The 9,508-nt window shown below is 39.2% G+C and overlaps 1 long non-coding RNA gene across 1 annotated transcript in view; it reads left to right on the top strand.

Moving 5' to 3' along the window:
- Positions 1-6,561: 6,561 nt before the first annotated feature.
- LOC110257606 (uncharacterized) overlaps positions 6,562-9,508 on the top strand; it is a 52,700-nt gene continuing 49,753 nt past the window's right edge. The window contains exon 1 of the long non-coding RNA XR_014833709.1: positions 6,562-6,686. This is a non-coding gene — a long non-coding RNA (uncharacterized LOC110257606). The remainder of the gene's footprint in view (positions 6,687-9,508) is intronic.

Genomic DNA, 9,508 nt, shown 5'->3' with positions numbered 1-9,508 from the left:
TACCGCCTCTGCAGCTGCCCCCCTCAGAACACGGTTTCTGAGCTGGTGCTGGTCCCCTGTTTGTGACTGATGTGCTGTGTGATATGCCTCGAAATGGAAAGCGAGCAAGCATTTGGAACATTTTATGGCAGTTTGGCAGCGTCATTTTATGTCTGCTGAATAATAAAAAATTGAGGCCTGCATTTCATATGTCCTTTGTAAAACGTTTTATTTTTCTACTCATTTATGTTTACTGTATTTTACAGAAGGATCGGCCCACAACAGAATGGGGAGGGGGATCCCTCTCCAAAATTTGCATGAGAAGCACTGCTTTAGGGAGGCTTGTCTTGTTCTGCCAGAGAGCAGACCTGTGTTCAAGTTCATCAGGGGGCTGTAGGTAGGCTCTTCTCTATTGAAACCACTTAGTGCAGATTTTCGCTAAGGGCCCCTTTCTCATCGTTTTCTGAAGAAATCTGTGTTTACAACAAGCATGTCCTTCAGGGTCTGTAATGCCCACTTCTGAAGAGTGGTTGTGTCAGTTTTCGAATGCCGCATAACAAATTACCAGAAATGTAGTGACTGAAAACCACACCCCTCTGTTGTCCCCCAGATTCTGTAGATCAGAAGGCTGAGCATGACAGAACTGGGTTCTCTGCTCAGGGTTTCACAAGACCGACGTTAAGGTGCTGGCAGGGCTGCAGGCTCATCTAGAGTTGGAGGTGCTTTTCCAAGCTTATTCAGGTTGTTGGCAGAATCCAGTTTCCTGCAGGACTGAAGGACTTGTTCCTTACTGGCTGTCCGTGGGGGTCACTCTCAGCTTCGAGAAGCTGCTCTCAGGTTTCAGCCTCATGGCCTTTCTCCAAGGCAACTCGCAACATGTTTGTTTGCTTTCTTCGATCGGCAGGAGAGGGATTCCAACATTTGACCCTCTGGAAAGGGGTCGCCTGATTAGATCAGGCCCATCCAGGACAAATTCCTTTCCGATTAACCCAAAGTCAACTGATGAGTGACCTAATCACTGGGCTGATATCCTGTCATGGTGGCTGCTCCCAGCCACAGTAAAAGGGAGAGAATTATACAGGGCATGTACACCAGGGGTGCAAATTTGAGGTACAGCTTAGAATTCTGCCACGATGATCAATACATGATTTAAAAAAAAAAGAAGAGAAAATATGTTGCCAGATGAACTTGTCTTACTACTTTCTTTAACTGATTTACTGGAAAGTATTATTAATTAAAGTATGTGGGTTTCCACTCATGTTGAGTTACAATAATTCTATGCCTGCTTGTGCCCTCAATTTCACAGCAGGAGGAATCATCTGCCCCAAGAGGCATTTTGATCTTCAGATATCAAAACAGCAGAGGTCACTAACGCCTTCAGGTAGCAAACCAGACTCCTCAAGGTTTTCCACTGTGGCACTGCCAGATTGCTGGAATGAATGCTCCTTAGAGCCAGTAGTTATGAGGTTACGGGACTGTGAATGGAATAGAGCATGTCATTTCAGGGATGAGGTCGGGAAAAGTCAGGCTCTGACACTAACAAAATCGACACATAGTACAACCATGCATGACAGCATCTGTAACTCATCCTGCAGTAGGTTTTTTGAGAGAGTTTACTTCTAAAACTAGCATAGGGGACTATATCCAGTCACTTGGAATGGAACATGATGGAGGATAAAGGAAGAAGAAGAATATTAAAAAAAAAAAAAAACTAAGATATCAAAAATCAAAAACACACGAAATGAAAATAACAAAATAAGCTACAATTGTGGAACTCATAACAGTTCTGTTGAGAAATAATATGACAGAACACTTCGGACACCGATAAAACATGCTAAAGAAGTCATTAAAAATTAGAAAATTTCCTTCTGTCTAGAGGACTACCTAAAGATGATGAAGCTCCAAATTATTACCATAAAAAAACAATATCTTTAATAGTTACATCCCCAGTAGGAAGGAATACCACAAGAGTTTTAATAATTATTCTCTTACTATGATTCAGTTCCATTAATCAGCAACAGAAACTAACAGTTTATGATATTTTCAAAAATAATATTTTATTATTTCTTGGATGTACTTTTACTTATTTTAAACTTCAGGTCTCAAAACAACCTTCTTGTCATTTTTTTTATTTTTTCTGGCCTAATTGATTTATAGTGTTCTGTCAATTTCTCCTGCACAGCAAAGTGACCCAGTCATACACATATATATATATATATATATATATACATTCTATTTCTCACATTATCCTCCATCATGTTCAATCACAAGTGATAGAGCAGGATCTCATTGCTTATCCACTTCAGATGCAATAGTTTGCATCTACTAACCCCAAACTTCCAGTCCAGCTCACTCCCTCCCCCTGCCCCTTGGCAACCACAAGTCTGTTCTCCAAGTCCATGAGATGTTTTTCTTTTTTGTAGATAGGTTCATTTGTGCCATTTATTAGATTCCAGATATATGTGATGTCATATGGTATTTGTCTTTCTCTTTCTGGCTTACTTCACTTAGTATGAGAGTCTCTAGTTCCATCCATGTTGCTGCAAATGGCGCAAAATTGTTCTTTTTTATGGCTGAGTAGTATTCCATTGCGTATATATACACCACACCTTAATCCATTCATCGTCAATGGACATTTAGGTTGTTTCCATGGCTTGGCTTCTTGTCATTTATTTTTTGACAAGTTGATTTCCCTAATTGAGAAAAATAGTTTTTTTATATAGTTTGAACTCTTTAGTGCAAGTAACAGAAATTACTAATTAAAATAAGCAAAAAAAAAAAGTGAGGGTCATTTTTCAAGAATGGCAAAAAATAATTTTTTTTTTTTTTTTTGCTTTTTATCCGCACCCACAGCATATGGAAGTTCCCAGACTAGGGGTCCAATTGCAGCTGTAGCCGCTGGCCTATGCACACAGCCACAGCAACTCAGGATCTGAGCCATGTCTGTGACTTACACCACAGCTCACAGCAATACCGGATCCTTAACCCACTGAGGGAGGCCAGGGATCGAACCTGCAGCCTTATGGTTGCTAGTCTGATTGCTTGTCTGATTCATTTCTGCTGTGCCACAACAGGAACTCCAAATGATAATTCTTAAAAAAGGATATACACATGGCTCATATACAGATGTAGAATAAGCACATGGCAAATGCTTTATTTAACTCTTTAGTTAATAAGGGAAACAACAGATGCTACAACTTATTCAAAAGAGAAAGAGTACCACACATTTACATGCATGTAAGGAAGGCTGACACAAATATACAAATGTACAAAGTTACTCTGATATGAACTAAATAAATTGAATTTTTGTCCTAAGGGACAAAACCTGGACTTCTTTGGACTCTACCAAAATACAGCCAATATGTGAGACTCATACTGAATGAAGCAAGTGAATTTTTTATCATTAACATTAATGTAGACCATGGCATGATCAAATCAGCCATGTCAGTGGGCTGCAGGCGAGGAGAGAATTACCAAATTAAACTGTCTCAGTCTGGTTTTGCCAGTTAATTGATCTCATATAGATTAAGGCTTGGATTTATCTGCTTACGGTTTGAAATGAGAATTAGACTTACAACTTCTTTAAGCTTTCTGACTCTATCCTGTTGCAGACACAGATCAATGCATCTTTTTACTCAACCTTTCCTTCCCTAAAGACAGCCTTCCTGTTCCAGATTTGCTAACAGAAGGGGACACTGCAGGAACATCTTGATAATTGAGACATCGTTAGTCTAATTACTCCTATCACACCCCTCTTCACCTTCGCCCTCCCCCACTTCTTGGAGAAGCATCTGCTAAATGTCAGTAGTTAAGATGTGTCAGACAGAATCCAGAACTGCATAGCTTAGTTTGTTGGGAGGCAGCCAGAGAGGAGAAGAGGAAGAAAAATATTTCTTTCCAATTCTTTTTTCAGTTGTCATCCTGATTGTTTTACAAAGAGAGAGGAGTCCAACAAAAATCTAAGGAGAGGTTATTTGTGTACCTGTGTGAGTACGTGTGAGGATATTGTGTGGGTGTGTTTGTGTCTATATGAGAAGGAGAGAGAGAAACAGAGAGAGAGAGATTTTCCCATCAGCCGAAGGTAGGGGTATACATGTATATATTCAGGAAAAAATGTGACTTCATGGGCAAGATTTATATGCCCATCAATGAGTTAATGGTTCAATGGCTTTTAAAATAGACCAGGGAGTAGAACATATATAAAACTCAGCATACCGCTTGTATCCATCCCTGGTGAATCAGACATTAAAATTTAGCCGCTGAACTAGGTGACAGTTATCTGTATGTCTATTTGGGGATGATATCTGTTATTAGCTCGTGATGATCAAAATTACATATACTGCTGTGCAGCACTGGGAACTATGTCTGGTCACTTAGGATGGAGCGTAATAATGTGAGAAAAAAGAATGTATACATGTATGTGTGACTGGGTCATCTTGCTGTGCAGCAGAAAATTGACAGAACACTGTAAACCAGCTATAATGGGAAAAAATAAACATCATTATATAAAAAAAGAATATAAAACTCTCGTTAAAAAAAGAAAATGTAAGGCATACATGTATGGAATACTATTCAACCTTAAAAAATTACATATACTCTCTATTCACTGCAAAGGTTATATAAAAGCAAAAACTTTTCTCATCTACAATAAGTGTTTCACACAATCTCTTTAAGTGTGGAATGGCGCTACCACCAACAGCAAAATAGGAATTCTTTCCTCAGTCTCTCAAAGGAATGGCTGCTTCACTGAAGCCATCAACATGGTAGTATTTGTGGAGAAAGCATTTAGGGAAGAAAGATCTATTTGTTCAAATGTTGCCACTTTATTTTGTAAATAGTGATGTCATCTGCTTCACTAGTATGTGTGTTTATTCCCATAGAACAGTGGCTTTCAACTTGGGGTACACCTAGAACCGCATATCTCCATGTAGACCTCCCATGTCATAATACCCAGAGGAAAGGCCCGTTTTTAAAGCCCCACAGTTGATTCTCATGTATACCCGTCTCCAAGAACCAGTTTAGAAACTTCTGCTCCCCATGAGCTGCCACATCAGTAGTCATTACGGGCAAATGGACACATGCACTTCTGCATGGGAATACACAAAGGAAAGAAAATATTCTTAATTTTTTTCGTCTTTTTTTTTTTTTAGGACCGCACCCACAGCATATAGAAGTTCGTAGGTTAGGGTTCGAATCGGAGTTGCAGCGGCAGGCCTTCCCCACAGCCACAGTAATGCCAGATCCGAGCTGCTTCTGTGACCCATGCTGCAGCTTTTGGCAATGCCGGATTCTTAACCCACTGAGGGAGGCCAGGGATTGAACCTGCATCCTCATGGATACTAGTAGGGTTCTTAACCTGCGGAATCACAGTGGGGAAAGTATTTTTTGGAAAATAGTAATAATTAACATAGAAATCATTTAATAGTTTCATCAGTGGATAAAAACGAAGACCAAATAAAGGGATATAAACAAAGACCAAGGAAAATACACACTAATTCCCTCTACCTAAGCTTATCAGTAATTTTGATCACCACTGACCCCTGTTGCTCCTCACCAGACTGAACCCACAGCACTCTGTGATTTCAATGAAGGCATGGACTTTGCCATACTCTTTGCTGTAATTGTCACAGTTTGTTTTTGGTTTTGTTTTCTTCCTTGGCTGCCGCTTGGTATATGGAGTTCCTGGGCCAGGGATCAGATCTGAGTCAGCCGCAGTTGCACCTGAGTCACAGCTGCGACAGAGCCAGAGCCTTTAAAATGCACTATGCCACGCCAGGGATCAAACCTGCATCCTGGCACTGCAGAGACACTGCCGATCCATTGCACCACAGCAGGAACTCCGATTTTCATTTTCATTGTTTAGAACAATCTCAAGCATAAAATGTGGACTTAATTGGTATTTGCTGAATGAAAGAATTGTGTTTTCTGAGCCAACTCACTTGGGGAGGGAACAGCTCTGCTCAGACACAACCCTTTTGTTTCCATGTCTCTGGGCACTTTTTTTTTTTTCCAATGTAAAAATTTGAATCAGTGATTCTATTACAAATACCTTCCAAGCCTTGCCCCCGCCCCACCGATAGCCAGGACCATATGTGAGCCATTCTTTTCCTTAATACCTACTCCTCTGCCTCTCAAGTCCAATATCCAGCTCTCTGTGCTCCCTAATGGAAGAAACTTGCCACCAAATTGTTATTTTCTGCTCCAAGGTCTGAATGCTGTTCTCAGGGACCGAAAACAAAGGTAAAGAAAGGAAATTGTAATGGTTAAATGCACCTTGTTTCTACGACCCTTCCCCAGGCCTCCTTCTTTGAGAGATCTTTTCTCCCATCAGAAAGAGGTTTCTTTTGGCCGTGAAATCACTCACTTCCCTCTTCCACCTGTAGCAGACAGTCATACAAGCAGTGTTTTTGCTTACTTCTCTGGTTTCTGCGATTTACCGTTTGGCTCAGGCCTCTGGTTGAAAGAGCTCTGAATTATTCAAGGGAACGGTGTGTTTTCCTCTCTCTGAACGCTTTACAGCATTTAATAAAACAACGTATTCATTCACTTAAAGATATTTATTGGACACCTACTATGCTCCAGAGGACAGATTTTGTTCCGCAGCAGTGCAGAAGCGGGATCTCAAAATGTGACACACTTCTAAAGAAAGACTGTTTCGTGGAAGGAGGACTTGAATGGAGGTTTTGAAGACATGAAAGAGCTGCATGGTAAGGATGAGCGGATTGGAGGATGGAAGAAATTCTTACGGGAAAGAGAATAACACTGTCAGGTATGAAAGTGTGAACTACAGGAAGACTTCCTCAGGAAACTGCCATCTGGCAGAACAGGGAAGTATATGGAAGTGTGAAGGGAGATTGGATAAGAAAGAGCAGTAGGGTGAGATGGGGAATAAATGGAAATGAAACAGAAATGAATAAACTGATCAGGAGTGAGTCCAGAAACTGACTTAAATCTAATTTAGTATATGACAAAAGTGTTATTTCAAATATGAAAGAAAAAATGATTCTTCAATAGCAGCTTGGGCAACTGACTAGTCATTTTGGCAAAAAATTCAAACTATACTTCTGTCTCACTTCTTTTTTTTTTTTTTTTTTTTTTTTTTTTTTTTTTTTGTCTTTTGTCTTTTTGTCTGTTGTTGTTGTTGATGTTGTTGTTGCTGTTGTTGCTATTTCTTGGGCCGCTCCCGCGGCATATGGAGGTTCCCAGGCTAGGGGTCGAATCAGAGCTGTAGCCACCGGCCTACGCCAGAGCCACAGCAACGCGGGATCCGAGCCGCGTCTGCAACCTACACCACAGCTCACGGCAACGCCGGATCGTTAACCCACTGAGCAAGGGCAGGGACCGAACCCGCAACCTCATGGTTCCTAGTCGGATTCGTTAACCACTGCGCCACGACGGGAACTCCCTGTCTCACTTCTAATAGCAAATGAAATTCCAGATGCCTCAAAATGCAGAAATCAAACCATAAAGGCTTGAGAAGACGATATACGTGATGATTGAGAATAATCCCTTCTAGGACATGATATGCGTTCTCCTGACTTTAAAAGAGCAGGAAGAAGTTCCCCCTGTGGTGTGGTGGGTTAGGAATCTGACTGCAGTGGCTAGGGTTGCTCTGGAGTTTGGGTTTGATCCCTAGCCCAGGGCAGTGGGTTAAAGTTTCCGGCATTGCTGCAGCTACAGCTCATATTCAGTCCCTGGTCTGGGAACTTCTGTATGCTGCGGGTGCAGCCACACAAAGAAGCATTTTTTAATTTAAAAAAATAAAAGAACAAACAATTTTGCATATCATAAAACAGCTAAAGAAAGTACAAATGATAGAATGAAAATATATTTCTGCAATATATTTTAATAGTAACCATCTCGGTAGCTACTCTTGTTTTACTAAGTGCCAAGCCAACTTTCAGCATTTAGGTACATCATTTACTTCAATATTCACAACTCTGTACTCTTATTTTACAAATAAAGGAACCTTGAAGCTTGGTGATCTTGTTCCCTAGGTCCCAGAATTAGTAATTCTAGAAACTGGAGTTCACACTAAGCTTGCATTGATTCCAAAGTCTGTGTGCTTAATTATAAAACTGATTCATAAGAGGTTAGCTACCTATTTATATAAAATTCATGCAGATCAATGAGGACAAAAAAAAAAAAAAAAAAAAGATGTCCCAAAGACAAATGGGAAAAATAGAAAAACAAAGGGCATCTCTCTCCCCTTCCTCAACATCTTTATCACTCTCATGTTGTCACATACATACAGATGGGAACTAAGTATTTTAAAAAACCAAACTTGAAAAAATTGGAAAAAAGATATTACTTTTCACCCATCAGACTGACAAAGATCAATAAGAGTCTATCTATTTTGAAAATAATGTGAGGGGCGTATACTCACTGATATTTTTATTGTAAGTGTAAATATGTATAAACTTCTGGAGAATACTCTGGAGATATTCATCGAAGTTTTAGTTGTACACATCCATTGAATCAGTGGTTACATCCAGGAAAATTTCCTAAATTGATGTCTGTATAAGCAGGCAACTTTATAACATGATATACAAATAAATTATCACAGTGTTATTTAAAGTATTACAAAGACTAGAAACAACTGAATGTCCACTATTATGAGATTTATTATATATAGCATGGCCATATAGCCTTCTATATTTCTTTAACCAATACATTTCTCTATTGCTATTTAAAATGATATTAATCCATATCATCTGATACTAAATATCATATGTAACATAGTATTAAGTAAAAAAAGCAGTGTATAAAACAGGTTATGAAATATAACTACTTACTTAAATACATATTTATATGCATACTCATTTTCCTATTGGTAGTTATCTATCCTCAAATATGATAAATTATTAACTGGTTGTTACATAAATCTCCTAGAAGAAAACATGGATAGTATGCTCTTTGACATAGATCATAGTAATATCCTTCTAGATATGTCTACTCAGGCGAAGGAAGCAAAAGCAAAATTAATCAGGTGAGTGAACTAGAAATCTTCTGCACAGTGAAGGAAGCCACAAATAAAATGAAAAGGCAGCCTACCCAATGAGAAAATGTATTTGCAAATGATGTAGTCAATAGAGGGCTAATATCCAAAATATGTAAAGAATCATAAAATTCAACAACAAAAATACCAACAAACTAATTTAAAAGTGGGCAGAGGAACTGAATAGATATTTCCCCAAAGAAGACATACAGAGGGTCAACAGACACATGAAAAGATGGTCAACATCACTAATTGTTAGGGAAATGCAAATCAAAACCACAGTTAGATATCACCTCCCACCTGTTAAAATGGCTATTATCAAAAAGGCAAGAAATAACAAATGTTGGAAAGGATGTGGAGAAAAGGGAACCCTCACACATTTTTGGTGAGAATGTAAATTGGTACAGCTGCTATGGAAAACAAACAGGATGGCAGTTCCATGAAAAATTAAGACTAGAACTACCATATAATCCAGCTATCTTGCTTCTGGGTAATTATCCAAAGTATACAAAAAAACACAAATCTAAACAG

Source organism: Sus scrofa, chromosome 18 (assembly GCF_054392235.1).
Source record: "Sus scrofa isolate SSC_HxYL_T2T_F1_AM1 chromosome 18, Sscrofa_HxYL_maternal_Yorkshire_Landrace_v2.0, whole genome shotgun sequence".
NCBI lineage: Eukaryota > Metazoa > Chordata > Mammalia > Artiodactyla > Suidae > Sus > Sus scrofa.
The sequence above is the reverse complement of the archived record's forward strand: the minus strand, read 5'-3'. Positions and strand labels throughout refer to the sequence as shown.